We start from the raw sequence: 18055 nt of genomic DNA on the forward strand, positions 1-18055 counted from the left end.
AGTGAGCAGGGACACCGCCACAGCTCACCCAGGGCCGTGCCTCCTGCTTAAAGCACAAATTCTGGTGGGCAGAGCTCCCTGAGCTGAGCACATTGATCCCCTTTCAATCAAAAGCACCCCCTTCTTCCCAGACCGTCCCAGACACCACCACCAAAAGGGAGAGAGGCGACAGCCCTTCTACACTTCCAGAGCAGTGCCGAGCTAAGCCAGCCCAGACATCAGCCTCAGCAGCCACATTGGCAGCAGTTCAGCCCACACAGACAGGGATGGAGCAGGCTCAGGCTTACCTCGTTCCTTGTGGAAAGGGAGGCAAGAGAGGAGGATGTGGAGCCTGGAGCAGCTCAGGCTTTTATGCTGTGTCCCTGATGCCTGCAGGGCCACAAACATTCCTTGTGCGTGAAGCATCTGAACACCTCGGAGCTGCTGCTGGCGGAGGCCCCGCTGCTGATTGAGCCCTCGCCTCTTTCATCTGCAATGTTTTGCTACTTCATACCACCTGGAGCTTTGGCTTCCAAGTCTTTCTGTTCTGAACTAGCCTCAATCCACTTGTGGCTCAGCCTGAATTTGTCTTTGGGATTGCCCTGACCCAGATGCAGGACCTTGGACCCACTTCACTTCATGACATTTTCTGACGGCCACCTCTCTAGCCTGTCGAGGTGCCTCTCTTGGCATCCCTTCCCTCTGGAGTATCAGCCACACCACTCTGGTGCTGTCGTGCACAAAGGTGCTGGTTGTGCCCTCAATCCCATGTCCAAAGATGCTAAATCATGCTGACCCTTATGCAGACCCCTGAGGGACTCCGCTCATTGTTGGGCTCTACGTGGACATCAAGCACTGACTTCAACTTTGACTGACACCATCCAGGCCGTTCTGCATTACTGGCAGCCGAAGGCAGTATGGGGCCCTTCAGTAACATGGTGCCAGGCTCTTTTCAGCAATGCCCAGTGATAGGACAAGGGATGCAATCTAGAACCCAAGAGGTTCCATCTCAACATGAGGAGAAATATCTTTGGGCTGAGGGTGCTGGAGCCCTGGAGCAGGCTGCCCAGAGGGTTGTGGGATCTCCTTCTCTGGGGACTTTCAAAACCCACCTGGATGTGTTCCTGTGGGGCCTGCCCTGGGTGAACCTGCTCTGGCAGGGGGGTTGGACTCAATGATCTCCAGAGGTTCCTTCTAACCCTTACCATTTGGGGATTCTGTGAATAGTTTTATTGAGTTTTCAAAGGTCCACCACAACATCCAACATCCTGAGAGCCAGATCTGTGTGGAGATGTTGAATTCTTTTGTAACCCAAACTCTGCTTGGAGGTTCAGCAGCTGTAGTGGATCACTCCAAGGACAGGGCTCCTGCCTTCATTCAGCTAGTGCAGAAATGCTGACCCCGTTGCCATGATGGTTCTTGTAGGGCACTGGAACATCTCTCTCCTGGGGGAAGGCCTGTGAGCAGCAAAGGGATTTTGGAAGCTCCTTTAGTCAGGGCTTGCTTCTTAACTGGGTAGAAAAGAAAGATTTCCTAAGGCCCATACACTGCCCCACCAAGAACGACCATTTCTTTCTCGCATTCTGAGCTTGGTGATTTTCTCCCACTTTTACTATTTCCCTGTGTGTAGGCATCAAGGACAGACACCTCAAGCCACTTCTCAGCTGCTTTGAGTCCAGGGATGCAGGCTAACAGTGAGACTCATCTCCCCCTGTGGTCACTGTAAGCATACGGGAGATAAGAGACTTGTGCCAAAGCTCGACGGCAAGGAAGGGCCATTGTGGGCTGGAGGGAAGCCCCCTCTGGGCAGGAGTGAGGTGCACGAGGGCCCTGCACTCCCCAGGCTCTTCTACAAGCCCACAAGTCCAGCGGATAAGGGCAGCTTCAGAACAACAAAGAGCAGAACAGAGGCTCAGGCAGGCGTCCTTCAAGTGCCCTCTCCATGGGCTCGCCATTGCTAAGTTCCTTGATGACCTCTTCAGGCTCTTTCACTTCTTCCAACCAGATGTGTGGGCTCAGCTTGGGAAGTGGAGAACCACAGAGAAAAGGGCAAAGCAGTGAGTGGGAGGATGATCAAAGAGCTGCCTGTGTCCTTCCCTGGCAGAGACCCATCCCCAAACTACCCCATTTGGATCAGCAAGGTCAGCCCAGAGGCCAGAGGCAGAGGGCATGCAGCCAAAAGCTCCTGGCTCTTTTGGGCTGGGTCAAGGATGAGCTTCATTATGGAAGTTCCCATTTCAAAGGGACATCGAATCCATCTCCCAGAGCACCTGGGAGTCATCGTGATGTGGAAGAGTTGGGAAAAACCCCAAGCTGCAGGCAAACGCTGAGTGTCACAGCTGCTGTGCACTTCAGTGGCCATGGTGGCCTGGCCTCAAGCGTGCCAGGGATGCCAGAGCTCACAGCCTCACTCCTGCCAAAATGCTGCTTCCGTCCAGGGCATTTCCACACGTGTCAGCCCCCTTCCTCAAGCACCTGGGGCTGCTCCGCCGCCTTATGCTGCTGCTGTCCTGCCATGGCTTTGTCTTCCTTTATCCCTGGTGTCAGTTTCAAGGAGATCCCACACAAAGTTTTGCCTTTCAGACATTTTGGGCCCAGCCCTTCTTTTACCCATCCTATATCCATCAAGGTTCAAAATTTCCCAAGGCCATGACTGCTGCTGCAAGGCTGCCCTCACTCTTAACCTCTCTGCTAAATTTTTCTGCACTAGTCAAGAAGAGGTCCAGCAGTGCCTCTCCTCTGCTTGAGTTGTCCCTCTTCCTTGCAGGAAGTTGTCCTCACGGCACTCCACCACTTCCCTGGACTCCTTGCCCTTTGCTGTACCCTTTTCCCAAGCAGATGTTCCAGGCCTTCCTGTCAGGACCAGAATCCAACAAATGTCCTGCTCCAGAATGCCAGTTCCCTCTGGGGTCTCAGGTGAGTGTGCACCACAGTTTTAAGTGGGTTTGGGTCACAAGGATTGCCTTGGTCACATTGTCCTCTTTGTGGACAGCAGCCACAGTGAAACTGAGCCAGGAAGGGTCTCTCAACTCAGCTCTCAAGTGCGTCGCACCCCGGCACTCAGGCGGACACTGAGAGACCTTTCTCCCCATGGGTCATTGGAGGCACACAAGGCACAGTGAGTAAGTTCAGGCAGAAGGTCAAGACTGCACCACCTCCTGATGCAGAACAGTGCATGCCTCTGTGCATGTGCTCAGCACAAGGAGTCCCTTCTTTTCCCAAAGTGAGAGCTGGTGCTGGCTTGCTGCAACTCTGCGTGCCTCCTCTTGCTCCTTTTGCAGTGCTCCTCTCAGGAGAGTCTGACTCCATTCCTTCCATAACCTCCTGCAGCTGGTGGGAGACAGCAGTGCCCTGCAGTCCTCCCCACCTCACACGTCTATATACCAGGCTCCACAAACCTTGACTTCCTTCCCTATGCCCTGTGCTCCAGCCTTCCCTTCTGCCTGCTCCTCTGCCACTTTCTCTGCATGAGAAATCATCACCAGCTCTCTTGTCCCTGGGACACAAAATGGGGCACACCGATCCAGAAGTCTCCTCTGCGGTGCCAAGGGCAGGGGGATGACCCTTCCCCTGCCCCTTCATCAAAGGACCTTTCAAGATGTCCCACTCCAACCATGTATTCACCTGAACAGTGGCTTGAGGTCTGGGCCCCACTCTACCAGCTGAGCCTCCTAGGCCCACAAGTGGGTCACCAGAAGGTGAGTGGGATGTTGGCAGTGCTGGTGAGGAGATCCCAGTGCTATGGAGGGAGGGATGTTGGCAGTGCTGGTGAGCAGATCCCACTGCTATGGAGGGAGGGATGTTGGCAGCGCTGGTGAGCAGATCCCAGTGCTATGGAGGGAGGGATGTTGGCAGTGCTGGTGAGCAGATCCCAGTGCTATGGAGGGAGGGATGTTGGCAGCGCTGGTGAGCAGATCCCAGTGCTATGGAGGGAGTGAAGTCTGGAGATGGACGTGAAGGATTTGGATTTGAGATCAAAGAGCTGCCTGTGTCCTTCCCTGGCAGAGACCCACCCCCAGACTGCCCTGTTTGGATCAGCAAGTCCAGCCCAGGAGCCAGAGGCCTGCATGGCCTTGTTTGGAGGAGCGGCACAGGGCAGGCAGCCAAAAGCTCCTGGCTGTTTTTGTGGGGTCAGGGTTGGAGGCACCCATTCCATGCATTTCAAAGGGAGATTGGATCAATCTCTCAGAGCACCTGGGAGTCATCATGCCATGGAAGAGTCAGGGAAACCCCTGAGCTGCAGGGAAATATGAGTGGAATTCAATGGACACAATGACCCAGCCTCATGTGTGCCAGGGATATCAAAGCTCATAACCTCCTGAGACCCAAATGCACTTTATCAAAGGCCATTTCCACACAGTTTAGTACCATTTCTGACACCACTGGGGACTCTATGCAAACTTGTGCTGCCGCTTTCTACCCAAGACATTGCCTGCCTTTCCCTCTGACAGCAGTTTCACTATTCCTGGATCAGCTGGGGCTTCTGTGCGGTCCTACACTGCTGCCATGTTCCATAGCATCTGCTTTCTGTGGCTGCCCAGCAGACTCAATGCACCTGAGAACAATCAAGGTTGGAAGGGACCTCGGAGGGTTTTCTTGACCGAGTAGCCTCTAGATCTTGTCACATCCAGTTCTGAATACTGTCACTGTCTCAGAGGTCTCCATGTCTTGGGCAGCTCTTCCAGGGTGTCACCCTGTCCCGTCATTTCTAGCCACAGAAACCTGGCTGCCACCGGGCTGGCTGCCGTTCCGGAGCTGTGTGCGGCTCCGAGCCGTCGGTCCGGCGCATGGTGCCTGAGCTTTGGAAGGGCACAAGCACTGCACGTGGAACTGAATTCCACTTGCTCCGGGCACAGCAGTGTAGATTTACTCTTGTAGTTCTTTACCCTGTGTCCTGGGCTAGCTGTGAATTTCCCTGCCATGTTATTATCCACTCATTATCTGTTCCTGGGTAACACCTGCCTTGTGCAGCTACTGCTGTTGGTGGCTGATAATGGAGTTGATGACTCCCCATCACAGCTGGCACCGAGTGGATCACATCCGTGTTCCCCACAGCAAATCCCTCAGCAGAAATTCAGCCACTTCCATATGGCCGACCACTGCGGGCAGCTGTAGTCAACAGCAGAGGGAGACCTTTTACCCTGACTAAGCAGTGACAGGGGCCCTGCCCTCCACTTCTGCAGACAGGTCCCTTGGCCGGGACAGGCAGAGCAGGCAGCCAGGGCCAACGCTTCCCTCCCAGTCACTCCCCTCTCCCTGCCGCTGTTGTGAGTGATGGCAGTGCCAGCTGCCCCTTCCCATGTACGTGCCAGTCCCTCTGACCAGGGTGTGCCTTCCCCTACAGACGTGGGGGCAGTATTGTCTCTTGTTAAACATCACAGCCAAGATCTTGTGGTGCTGCTCTGTGACCGGCTGACAGCCATTTCTGGAGTGCACCTGCTGTCAGCAGCAGCCAACCCTACCTGTTGACCCAGAAGCACATTAGTCAAGGAAGCCTCCACTCACTGAAGAGCAAGTTCCTCATTGCTGTAAAGCAGTGTCCCATGCAGCTGGAGGGTTTTTTTATGGAGTTCTCAGCCAGGGAGAGCTAGTTCAAGGTAGGTGTTCAAATCTCTGTGACCCTGAGGTGACAGCTCCTGGCCAAGGCAGCCTGGGTTGCTCTCATCAGGCAGCACAGCAGTTGGTGCCCTTGCCTTTCGCCGTGGCCCCGTGAGCCTTGCCCTGCCCATGCTTCCCCACAGCTCATGGCCCATCTTTGTCCTTCCTCCTGCTGCAGCCCTGCTGCTCCCTGCCTGCAGAGGGCTGCCCCTACCACCATGCAGGGTGCCCACGTTTCCCCTGGTCTTCCGGAAGGCTGGGATGTGGGTGCAGATGTGCCTTGAAGAGTGTGGCTGCAGCCTTCCTGTTGCAGGAGCTACTGCTGAGGACAGAGAATTTGACTGCAGATCCAGAGATCCCCATACCAGCTTCAGGTCCTCCTTTCACTGGCCTTTTCCTTCTTCATCCATGCTGTCAACCTCTTCTTTGATCTTCTTTGCTTGTGCTGCTTCTGCCACAGCTTAGTGGTACTCCTGTAGGGAGCATAACATGCACCAGCAATAGACTTCTTTCTTCTCTCCTTTGTGCTCTTTCTCTGGGGAACACACTTTGCATGTGCCCCATTCATTAAGATGCTTCACCAACCAGGAGGGCTACCAGCAGCCCTTCTTTCTCTCAGGGGCTGTGAGAGATAACTGATCAGGATCTGTGATGGCAGAGGATGATGGCCTTATGCCATAGTCACCCCCAAGGCCTCTTTAGCACTGGTATGAAGAGAACACCAAAAAATCATCATCTTCCATTTGGGAAAGCCCCCTGGGGAAAGCTGTTCATGTGCACAGGAGCTAGGGAGGGCTCAAAGAGCAGACCACAAACCCCCCAGGTGAGATCTCAGATCTTCTCTTCATCATTAGCAAAAAAGGCCATCAATGGACAGACAGACAGACAGACTACTTCTGTAGCTCGCAGTTAGCTCTGACTCCTTGTCTTCCCCCCACTTACCTGTTACTCCACGGCACTCTGCCTTTGGGAGACCACAGCAGCTATAGTTTTGGGTGCAGGGAAGACAGTTGGGGATGTGCTGCCTGGGATGTGTGTTGAGGTCAAGCTGTTAAGTTCCGCTGAACGACCAACAAAAGTGGACTTCTTCCTGGCTCTTTCTCTTTGCCCAACTCACCAAGCAGATAAACTGGAAGAAGGATTTCCCAGGGGAGGTAAGAGTGAGCAGGGCAGGCCAGGAGGTTTTGCTGGCACCCTGGGTGCCCTGTGCAGCTGGAGGGACTTTGGAGCCGAGTGCCAGAGCTGCAGCAGGGTGGCCAAAAGAGAGCTGCCCCCTGTAGTTGGCAGAGACTCAAACCTTCCCAAGGAAGCCCCAGTGGATTTCTAGTCCATCGCCTTCACCACTCGGCCACAACTACTTGTGCCAGGACCCTGCCTGGCAGGCGCTGCTCAGGAGATGCTCCCCTGGCTCCCAAGCACTTCAAGGGTCCATGGACATGTGAGTGTTCAGTTTGCCCGGATGATCTCTGACCCAGTCCTCATCAGCCAAGAGATCAAGACTGCACCACCTCCTGTTGCAGAGCAACGCAGCCCTCTGTGCGTGTGCTCAGCACAAGGAGTCTGTTGTAGGCTGGAGGGAAGGCCTTTGCAGGTAGCAGAGGTGGCCACAAAGACCTTGCCTATGTTCACCAGGCTCTACCATGGACTGGGTTTTGTGATCAGAGATGCCCCTGCCCTTCCTGAAAGAGACCCACACCCAGGTTGACCTGATTTGCTCAGAAACTTGAACCCAGATGATCTGATGTCCTGGTTCAAGGAAGAGGCACAGCCAAAAGCTGATGGCCCACTTTTCCTGGGGCAGGGATGGGATGGCCCAGTCCATGCACTTCCAATTACAGAGGGACATCAGATCAGTCTCCCAGAGCATGTGAGAGTCATTGTGGCGTGGAAGAGTTGGGGAAACCCTGAAGGCCAGGCAAACATGCTCAGGTAGGGAAGGGAGAAGATGATGGAAAAGAGTAAGTCGGCCTGTGGGAAGGTGATCAAAGAGCTGCCTGTGTCCTTCCCTGGCAGAGACCCACCCCCAAACTACCCCGTTTGGATCAGCAAGGTCAGCCCAGAGGCCAGAGGCAGAGGGCATGCAGCCAAAAGCTCCTGGCTCTTTTGGGCTGGGTCAAGGATGAGCTTCATTATGGAAGTTCCCATTTCAAAGGGACATCGAATCCATCTCCCAGAGCACCTGGGAGTCATCGTGATGTGGAAGAGTTGGGAAAAACCCCAAGCTGCAGGCAAACGCTGAGTGTCACAGCTGCTGTGCACTTCAGTGGCCATGGTGGCCTGGCCTCAAGCGTGCCAGGGATGCCAGAGCTCACAGCCTCACTCCTGCCAAAATGCTGCTTCCGTCCAGGGCACTTCCACACGTGTCAGCCCCCTTCCTCAAGCACCTGGGGCTGCTCCGCCGCCTTATGCTGCTGCTGTCCTGCCATGGCTCTGCCCTCCCGTGGGTGCCTCAGTGCCCTCCTGAAGAATGAAGATTAGAAGGGATTCTGGAAATCCTTTAGGACAACCTCCAGCTCTGAGCAGACCAAAGTTCCTATGTACCTCAGGGAGCCCTGGGCCTTGCCATGTCTGGTTATGAGTGCTGCCAGTGCTAGAGAGGTCACTGCCCCTTGGGCAGCCCTGCCAGTGCTGCACTGTGCCCCTCTCCTTTTTTGCCTGCTGACACACCTGGCACTGGCCTTGGTGCAGCTTAGCAGATGTTAGTGATCAGTCCAGTCCCGTTGTGTGTGGACATTTGAAGGGTCTGAGGACCTCACGTACTCCTCCACTCAAGATGCCTCTGCTGTGGCTGGTAAGGCTCGTGCACGTGTGGGACACGTTTCATTTGGTCATGCTCTGCTCCGTGGCTCTGCCTCTTGTCGCGGTCAGAGCAGCCCAGATGTGAATGTTCATGACACAGGAGTCTGCTCATTACCTGAGTATGTGACAAAGGCAACCAACGTGATGCAGCCCCCCTGAGAATCTCTGCTCACATACCATTAACTGTCCTGATGAAGGCAGGGCACAGATGACTCTCAGATTCACAGACTGCATCAGGTGGGAAGGGACCCTCAAAGGTCATGGTGTCCAACCCCCTGCACTCAGCAGGGACTCCTCCAACTGGAGCAGGCTGCCCAGGGATGCATCCAGGCTGAGCCTGAATGTATCCAGGGATGGGGCCTCAAGCATATCCTTGGACAGCCTGTGCCAGTGTCTCCCTACCCTCACTGTGCAGAATTCCCTCTTCATGTCCAACCAAACTCTGCCCTGCTCCTTTCAAACCATTGCCCCTAGTCCTATTCCCACAGGCCCTTCTGAACAGTCACTCCCCAGCCTTCCTGCAGGTCCCCTTCAGGTATTGAAATGCAGCTCTGAGGTCCTGTGGCAGTACAATCCAAAGCCCCTCCCCCACCTGCGAAGCTGAGATGGGGGAAAGCAGAGCAGCTTGGATAGAGGGAGACAGGGGGAGACACCTCCCCCAGCCCAGGGCTGTGGCTCATACACACCCTTCCCCCAAGCCACATGCCCTGCCAGGCACTGTAAGACACAGACCCCTTGCTGGGGCAAGTCTGGACAAAGGACAGGTATTTATCTGCTTCTGGCACCCACTTCTACTGCCTGGGCTTTGGAAGTGTCTCCTGGTGACATGTGAAAAACTTGAACTGGGTGGCGTTGAGGGCCCCAGAGCGGGACACAGGCCTACAGGTGAAGTCTCACAGAGCAGAGCAGAGCAGAGCAGAGCAGAGCAGAGCAGAGCAGAGGGGGCAGGATCCTCTCTCTCCATCTCTGGCCACGCCCGGGCTGCAGCCCGGGCTGCCTTTGGCCTTCTGGGCTGCCAGTGCCCATTGCTGGCTCCTCTCCAGCTTCTCCCCCATCACCACCCCAAGTGCTTCTCTGCCGGGCTGCTCTCCATCTCATCATCCCCCAGCCTGGAATATCCATCCAGGCAACTGAAAGTTGCCCCAACCTAGGTGCAGGACCTTGCACTTTGCCTTGTTGAACCATGTGAAGTTCTCCTCTGCCCACCTCTCCAGCCTGTCCAGGTGCCTCTGGATGGCAGCCATCCTGTCCTTTGGACTTATCAACCACACCACTCAGCTTGGTGCCATCTGCAGACTTGCTGTAGAATTGGTGAAGGTACTGAACAGCACTGGTCCCAGGACAGACCCTTGAGACACCACTTCTCACCCATCGCCATCGGGACATCGAGATGCTGACCATTACACTTTGGAAGAGATCATCCAACCAATTCCTTAATCACTGGACAGTCCACCCAGCAAATCCATATCTCTGCAGTTTCAAGGTTTGGTGGTATGAGAAGGCAGAACAACACTTGAGGTGAAAGAGGCGAGGGCTCAATCAGCAGCGGGGCCTCCGCCAGCAGCAGCTCCGAGGTGTTCAGATGCTTCACGCACAAGGAATGTTTGTGGCCCTGCAGGCATCAGGGACATAGCATAAAAGCCTGAGCTGCTCCAGGCTCCACATCCTCCTCTCTTGCCTCCCTTTCCACGAGGAACGAGGTAAGCCTGAGCCTGCTCCATCCCTGTCTGTGTGGGCTGAACTGCTGCCGAGGTGGCTGCTGAGGCTGATGTCTGGGCTGGCTTAGCTCAGCCCCACTCTGGAAGTGTAGGAGGGCTGTCACTTCTATCCCTTTTGGTGGTGGTGTCTGGGACAGTCCGGGAAGACGGGGATCCTTGTGATTGGAAGGGGATCAATGTGCTCAGCTCAGGGAGCTCTGCCCACCAGAATTTGTGCTCTAAGCAGGAGGCACGGCCCTGGGTGAGCTGTGGCGGTGTCCCTGCTCACTGCAGGGCAAGCTGACTTTTGAGGGTCCCTTGCAACCCAATGCAGTCTGTGAAACTGTGAATGTTCCCTGGGCAAATGGTGACTTCCGAGACACCAGCCCGTGTGTGCTGGGAGCACTGTGTCAATCTTCAGCTGTGCTGTTGCTTTGGGCAATGCAGGAGGAGGTCCTGCTGGACTCGGCAGGCACTGGGGCACCTCTTTGCTCCTCGTGCTTCAGATGCAGCCTGCAGGCCAGATGTGGCACATGCTGCATGTGCTGACACGATCAGCTCAGGCCCTTCCTGGACGTGGAGCTAGAAATGGAGGTGAATGACATCAAGGGGGTGTTGAGATCCACGGTTCCTCTCCTCTCTGTGTTTCAGCTTTGCCTCCCTCACCGAGAGATGTCTTGCTTCAGACCCTGTCCTCCACGCTCCTGTGGCACCTGTGGCCCAACCCCGCTGGCAAGCAGCTGCAGTGAGCCCTGCTTCGCCCGCTGCGCCGACTCCACGGTGGCCATCGAGGCTTCGCCGGTGGTGGTGACCCTGCCAGGCCCCATCCTCACCTCTTTCCCGCAGAACACAGTCGTGGGCTCCTCTCTGTCAGCTGCTGTGGGCAGCTCGCTCAGCACCGGGGGGGGTTCCCATCTCTTCCGGCAGCTCCTTTGGTCTGGGCGGCTCAGGCCTGTGCCTGCCTGTCCCCCGCTGCAATCTCAACTGCTGAAGCTGCCTCCTCATGCCCTTTGGAGGAGGGAGGAAGGAAGAGCAGGGCTGCACAGCCTCGGCATGGCCACAGCCTGCCGATGGGCTGGGTGTCCCCATGCCACCTGGCAGCAGGGGCCTGTGCCCACTGCTGCCCCTGGCTGCATGGCCAGCCTGGCTGTGCCTCCTGTGGCTCTGCTTTGCTCTGAGCTCCTGGAGCTCCTTCTCCTCTGCTTTGCTGAGCCTGTTGCTGCTGCGGAGAGGCTGCTGGAGTTAGGGACTGCTCGGGGGGGCCTGGGCTTGCCAGCAGGTCGAGCAGAATGGGGAAAGGCAAGCTCTTAGTGTGGAGCCTGTCCTTGGGAAATGGGTCATTCTCTGTGCCCTCCCTGGAGCCTGCAGAAGTCTTCCTTGCTTTCTGTTCTGTGCCTCTGCATTTGCTCCTTCGCATTAAAGACTTTGTGTGGCATAGCTGGAGACTCCTGGTGGTTTGTGCTCCTCCTGCCTCACTTGGCCAAGTGCTCCGGAAGAAAGAGCACTGCCTTCTGTCCTGATCTTCCCACCAGCTGTGCACTGAGCTCCCTGAGCCGATATCACAGCACCAGAATGAGGAAGCAGGCCAGAGAAGGGCCAAAAAGCCTCAGGAGAATGGAGCGTCGGTCCCTACCGTAGCGATCCCTGAAGGAAGTCTCAGGGAAGAAGGAAACTTACAATTCATGGAAGAAGGGATTTGTCACTTGGGAGAGCTATAGAGCAGCTGTCAGGGCATGGAGGAAGGCCTTCTCTCAGAATGAAGGAAGGGACCTGCACAAGTTGTACCTGGATTGATGATCTTTTCTGTCAGGAGGCCGAGCTGCAGGAAACAGTTAAAGGGGTTCCAAGAATTAGTTAATGAGAAACAGTTAATAATATGGGAAGAGCCTAGTCTGGGACAGGCAAATTGCTCCAGAGTCACGTCTGTAGTTACAGACAACACAGAGAAGGAGCTGCCTTGCACCCTGGTAAGCCACAAAAGCAGGGCTCAGGCAGAGTCTCCACCCTCCAGCCTTACAGGCAGTGACGGAGTAGAAGCAATAATAAGTATGGGCCACCCTGGCCAAGGTGCACAAGGAGCAACTGTACCAGCAGCACACAATGAGCATGGCCAAGAGAAAATATATGCCAGCAGTGGGTGACTCTGCTAGCTGGCACCAAGGTGCCCACCTGTCAGCCTGACAGGGAGTGATGGGCACTGTGCTGCCTTTGTGGGGCTAAGGGTGACGGTGGTGCTGAGTTCTCTGTTCCTCTTTCCCATGGGGACGAATGAGACCACAACCCAAACCCTGGGCAGAATCAAAAAGTAGTGTGGGGCCACAAGTGGAAAATGTTGGGGCCTAAGCCATCTTTTCCTCTGCTTTACCAGTTGGAGACATGGGGCAGCCAGGAATGGCTGTATAAAGCATCACCCTCTGGCTCCATGGCCAGCACTGTTGTGGGGGGCTTGGGGTTTGCAGCAATGGGACATTCTTTGCTGGCCACAACCCGTTAGACAGGGATGGGATCCACCTGCCTAGCAGGGGCAAGAGGATCTTTGGCAAGCTGGCCAAATCACTTTTTCAGCCAGGTCACAGCACAAGTAATGCCACACACTGGAACCCTCTTTACTGTGTGGGCTTTCAAATCTAGGAAGCATTTGTCCAGCATGCATTGTAATATCTCCATCCTTGGAGTTATCTAACATCTGACCAGAGAAGTCCCTGACCAACCTCCTGTCCTAAGGATCCTGCCTTGAGGCAGGGGTGGGTGTGTGATCTCAGCTCTGCTGTTGTGTAATTGTCTGAGGCAGTGCCAGGTCTCCTCAGCCTGGAGTAGCCCTCAAGCAAAATGGAGCAGGGATCAGTGCTCAGGAAAGCTGCAGAGGTTTGGGGGTCACAGGGCATAGAAATAGTCTCTGTATATAGTTCGTAGCTGCCCGAGGCCCCATCTAGTGGCCAAGCACTGGAACTGCAGCCTTTGTTATAAAAATAGAAAATGATTCCGTAAATATTCCAATCGAGTTCTAATTACATTACTCAAACACTTAGGGACTGTATTTCATGATCGTGCACTAGAACATGTATATAAAATACTGATTCATTGGTTATTAATATTTTTGATAATTAAGAAAAAGAATATTTTCATAAGTCCTCTTTCCAATTCATAGATTAATAACTTCTCATCACACCAATGCAGCCCTCAGCTGGGGCACAGAAAGCAACAAGGTCCCCAAGGTAGCACTCAGAGCACAGAAAGCAACAAGGTGCCCAAATCAGCCCTCAGTTAGAGCACAGCAAAGCAACAAGGTGCCCAAGGCAGCCCTCAGTTAGAGCACAGAAAGCAACAAGGTACCCAAGGGAGCCCTCAGTTAGAGCACAGAAAGCAACAAGGTACCCAAGGGAGCCCTCAGCTAGAGCACAGAAATCAACAAGGTACCCAAGGGAGGCCCTCAGATAGAGCGCAGAAAGCAACAAGGAGCCCAAAGCACCCCTCAGCTAGAGCACAGAAAGCCACAGGAGCCCAAGGCAGCCTTCAGTTAGAGCAAAGTAAGCAACAAGAGCCCAAAACAACCCTCAGCTAGAGCACAGAAAGCAACAAGGAGCCCAAAACAACCCTCAGCTGGAGCACAGCAAAGCAACAAGGTGCCCAAGGCACCCCTCAGCTAGAGCACAGAAAGCAGCAAGGTGCTCCTCTGTCCGGGATTTCCTCCACCACCTAGACGAGAGAGTCCCCCCCCAGGGTTACGGATGAGGAAAGTGGGGAGAAGGGCAAAACAAGGCCCTCGCAGGTGCACTGTCCGTGAGGTTTACAGAGAGGCATTTTTGAAGCCTGTGCCAAGACAGAGGAAGGGAAGGATGCTGAGCCCTGGCAGTGCCAGGGAGCATCAGGCATGGTAGGGGGTTTTCCAGCTGAGATGTAGATGGACAAGCGTGGTGAAGTGGCAACATGCTGGGCTCATTACCAGGAGGTCATAGATGAAAACCATCCTCTGCAACTTGCCATTTGTCTCTGCTCCTCTCAGCTGCAGCCTCTCCCAGCAATTTTTAACCTGCCCTGCTCCTGCTCTCTGGGCACTCACGACTGCAGCCATCCTCTTCCCTCAGCACCTTCTCTCTGTCACTGACACCTTCTTTCCCTTTTCCTTTCTTAGGAGCCAGCACTCTAAAAATGACCCTCAGTAAGGTAGATGTGTGGCTATGGATCAGCAGGCATAAGAAGTGGCTAAGGAAAATAGGTATTTCTTCCTTCCCATCAGGCAGCTCAATCCCAAGTTTCCCAGCTGCAGGCCAGGTGCAGAGAAGGACAAGGCTGGTGCTATTTTGGGAACCACCAGTGCCATCAACTTGAACATCTGGGAGGCTTCTCCATCCAAGTCTCTTTGCTGAGATGCCCACCCGTAGGTCCAGCTAGGAGTAGGGCCAAGCAGGTGTTCCCAGTGGGCACTGCATTGGCTCTAGGAGCCTAGGTGTTGGTATCAGAGGGGAGAGGGGGTGCTGCAGGGGCACCCCTGGTAAAACCAGCTAAGGGGCTGCCGTGATGGCCGTCAGCCAGTCACGAAGAACTACGAGAACCCACGGAGAACAATGCTGTCAAAAGTTACCTCTTCCTTGTACTTAGTGAGTGGGGGCGTCCTTACCTGGTGCGTTTCTGGGTCTGTGAGTAGGGTTGGTTGCTCCTCAGAGCCAAGCAGGGGTCGGTCTGAGAGCAGGTGGGTGGTTGTGACACAGTCAAGAAATGGCTGTCAGCCAATCACAGAGCAGTAGGAAAATGCCTGGGTTAGGGTGTTGGATGAGAAAAGAGCAGCTGAATGAAAACGGTGCCCCGGTGCATGCAGGGAACGCTCTGTCCCGCTCAGATGGACTCCATCGTTCACGGGGGTTGGCACGGGCGTTCACCAAAGCAGACGTGCACCACCCCCAACCGGGAGCAGCACCAGGCAGGGTTTAGGCCACGAACAGGAGATGGGAAGAGTCTTGCAGAGCAGGCTGCTTACAGGCATGCAGCAGGCAACGTGGGAGATGCTCCTGTCCAACCGAGTTAGAGGGAGAAGGATGTTTAAGTCTGCCCAGAGCTGGAGCTGGTGCTGGTTGCACTCAGCAATGAAAGGCTATAGCCAGGTAAAGATGAAGATGGAGAATGCCAAGGCATATGCTGTGCTTCACGAGGCCACACATGCCATCCGGGGACACAGTGGGAGGGGGCCTGTTCCCTGTATGATGTCTCCCAGTCACACCGGAGTGAATTTGCTCTCTATCCTCCATCTTTCCCCTCTCTCCGGGGCTGGCTGGTCAAATGTGCCGCTTCAGCCCCTTCAGAGGGGATGCTGGGGTGTGTAATGCCTGTGCTCAGAGCACAGTGGCCCTGCCTCTGTAGGGCTCTTCCCTGAGAAAAGGCTCGGTACCCACTGGTCTGTGGTGTGAAAGACTCTGTTTAACTATCAGACAGCATCGCTCAGGGACCTTGTGCCCCCAGCCCATGTGCTGAGGAAGAGGGACCATGCACAAGAGCAAAACTGAAGGCCAAAGAAGGAAGGTCATGTTCTGGGCTAGAAGGAAGCCATTTGCAGGTAGGAGTGAGGAACGGAAGGGCCTTCCTCACACTTACTGGGCTCTGCAACAGCTTGGTTTTTCCAACCTTGAGCCCAGGGAACAAAGGCAGATCCATAATGAGAAACAGCAGAGCAGCCTTTCAGGCCAGTGTCTTTTAAGTGATCACTCCTTGTGATCTCCAGAATTATGCCCCTGGGCCTTTACGCTTCTTCTAACCAAGAGTTTCTTCTCAGCTTGGCAGGTGGAGAACCTGCTAGGCACCAGCAAATCGGCACGTAGCAGGGCAACCACAGATACGCCCACGTTCTTCCCTGGAAGTATTCCACTGCTGAAATGACCTGTTTTGCTCAGCAAGCTCGCTGCAGACGCCTGCATGGCCTGCCTTTGAGGGGAGGCACAGGGCAGGGAGCCAACACTCACGGCCCTTGCTCCTGGATCAGGCGCGGGGTGGCCCGATCCACGCTTTTCCAGTTTTGGAGGGACATCGGATCAGTCTCCCACAGCCCCTGGGAGTCATTGTGATGTGGGAGAGAGTGGAAAACCCCTGGACTCCAGCCAGGCCTCACTCCTCCTGCTGTGAGCCTCAGCGCAGACACTGTGTCCTGGCCCCAGGCATGGCTGGGACACCACAACTCCTAGGCTCATCACCCTAAAAGCGCTGCCTTCCTCTAGGCTGCTTCTGCACGTTGGCAGCGTTCCCCAGGCTGCTGCTGCTGCTGCTCTGCAGTCTCAAGCTCCTCTTGCCTTTGGGTGGGGGCGGCCAAAAGAGAGCTGCCCCCCCCTGCGTAGTTGGCAGGATTCGAACCTGCGCGGGGAAACCCCAATGGATTTCTAGTCCATCGCCTTCACCACTCGGCCACAACTACCTGTGCCAGGCCCCTGCCTGGCGGGCACTGCTCCGGAGATGCCGCCTGGCTCCTGCACTCAGCGTGAGGAGCCCCTGGGGGGTGTCTTCATCACTCCTGCGGCCCGCTCGCAGGGCTGTGCGCAAGAAGGAATCACACACACAGGGCCTCTGATGGAGCTCCTTTAAGGGCACCCGGCAGGCAGACCTTGGCACCTCCGGCACAATAAGGACCAACAGGCTTTGCACTTGCTGCTGGGAACAGACTGGGCCAAGAGAGAAGGCAGAGGCAAGAACCTTCTCTCAGGGGCAGATGTGCACCTGCCCCAAAGCTGATGAACCTCAAGCAGAAAGGTTTGCTGAGAGGCTTTGCTGCTGCAGCACTAAGGAGAGAAAAGCCTCACGGGGGACACTAAGCAGCCACACTGGCTATTGCTTTGTGTGGAGGAGACCTTGCTTCACTGCTGAGCAGCTCAGCTGCTCCTTGCCTCCAAAACACCTCTGAGCAGCAAGGTGCATCACCAAAAGGAAAGGAGGCACAAATCTGACGCCCAAATGCCAGGACTTAGGCTGAGATTCAGGCTCACAAAGGCCAGCGGTCCCTGCACAGCGCAGCTCAGCACACCTGGCCTTTTCTTCCTGCCACCTCAGGAAGTGTAGTCACCTGGGCCCACTGCAGAAGCTTGCTTCCATCTTCAGCCAGAGAAGCTGCTCAGGGCAGGCAGTGACAAGGCTCTGTTTCCTCAGCATACAGGGCAGATGTGCTGCACACAGGGGCAGGGAAAATGAGACTGGATCTTGAATGCCTGCAGTGGTGAGCATCAAGTTTGGTGTGGAGAGACTTTGCAGTGCCATGATCACAGGATCACAGAATGTCAGGGGTTGGAAGGGAGCCAAAGAGATCATTGAGTCCAACCCCCCTGCCAGGGCAGGACCATAGAATCTAGCTCAGGTCACAGAGGAACACATCCAGACAGGCCTTGAAAGTCTCCAGAAGGAGACTCCACAGCCTCTCTGGGCAGCCTCTTCCAGTGCTCTGGGAACCTTACAGTAAAGAAGTTCCCCCTTGTGTTGAGGTGGAAGCTCCTGTGCTGCAGCTTACATCCATTGCTCCTTGGCCTATCCCAGGGTGCAAGTGAGCAGAGCCTGTCCCCTCCCTCCTGACCCCCAGCTCTCAGATATTTATAAAATTTGATTAAATCCCCTCTCAGTCTTCTCTTTTCCAGACTAAACAGCCCCAGGTCCCTCAGCCTCTCCTCACCAGGCAGTGCTGCAGGGCCCTGACCATCCTCATAGCCCTCCACTGGACCCTCTCCAGCAGATCCCTGTCCCTCCTGAACTGGGGAGCCCACAACTGAACGCAGTGCTCAAGATGGGGTCTCACCAGGGCAGAGTAGAGGGGGAGGAGAACCTCCCTGGATCTGCTGGACACACTCCTCTGAATGGCCCCCAGGATCCCATTGGCCTTCTTGGCCCCCAGGCACATTGCTGTCCCATGCAGAACTTGTTATCCAGCAGCACTCCCAGGTCCCTCTCCACAGGGCTGCTCTCCAGCAGATCCCCTCCCAGCCTGTACAGGTGGTGTTTATTACTCCTCCCCAGATGCA

The 18055-nt window shown here is 55.2% G+C and overlaps 1 non-coding gene across 1 annotated transcript; it reads right to left on the minus strand.

The window, feature by feature from the left end:
• Positions 1-16388: 16388 nt before the first annotated feature.
• TRNAS-AGA (transfer RNA serine (anticodon AGA)) lies at positions 16389-16470 on the minus strand. Its single transcript has one exon. It is a non-coding gene; the product is annotated as a tRNA-Ser (tRNA).
• Between the last annotated feature and the right edge of the window lie 1585 nt (positions 16471-18055).

The sequence above is a fragment of the Dryobates pubescens genome, chromosome 17 (assembly GCF_014839835.1).
Source record: "Dryobates pubescens isolate bDryPub1 chromosome 17, bDryPub1.pri, whole genome shotgun sequence".
Classification (NCBI taxonomy): Eukaryota; Metazoa; Chordata; class Aves; order Piciformes; family Picidae; genus Dryobates; species Dryobates pubescens.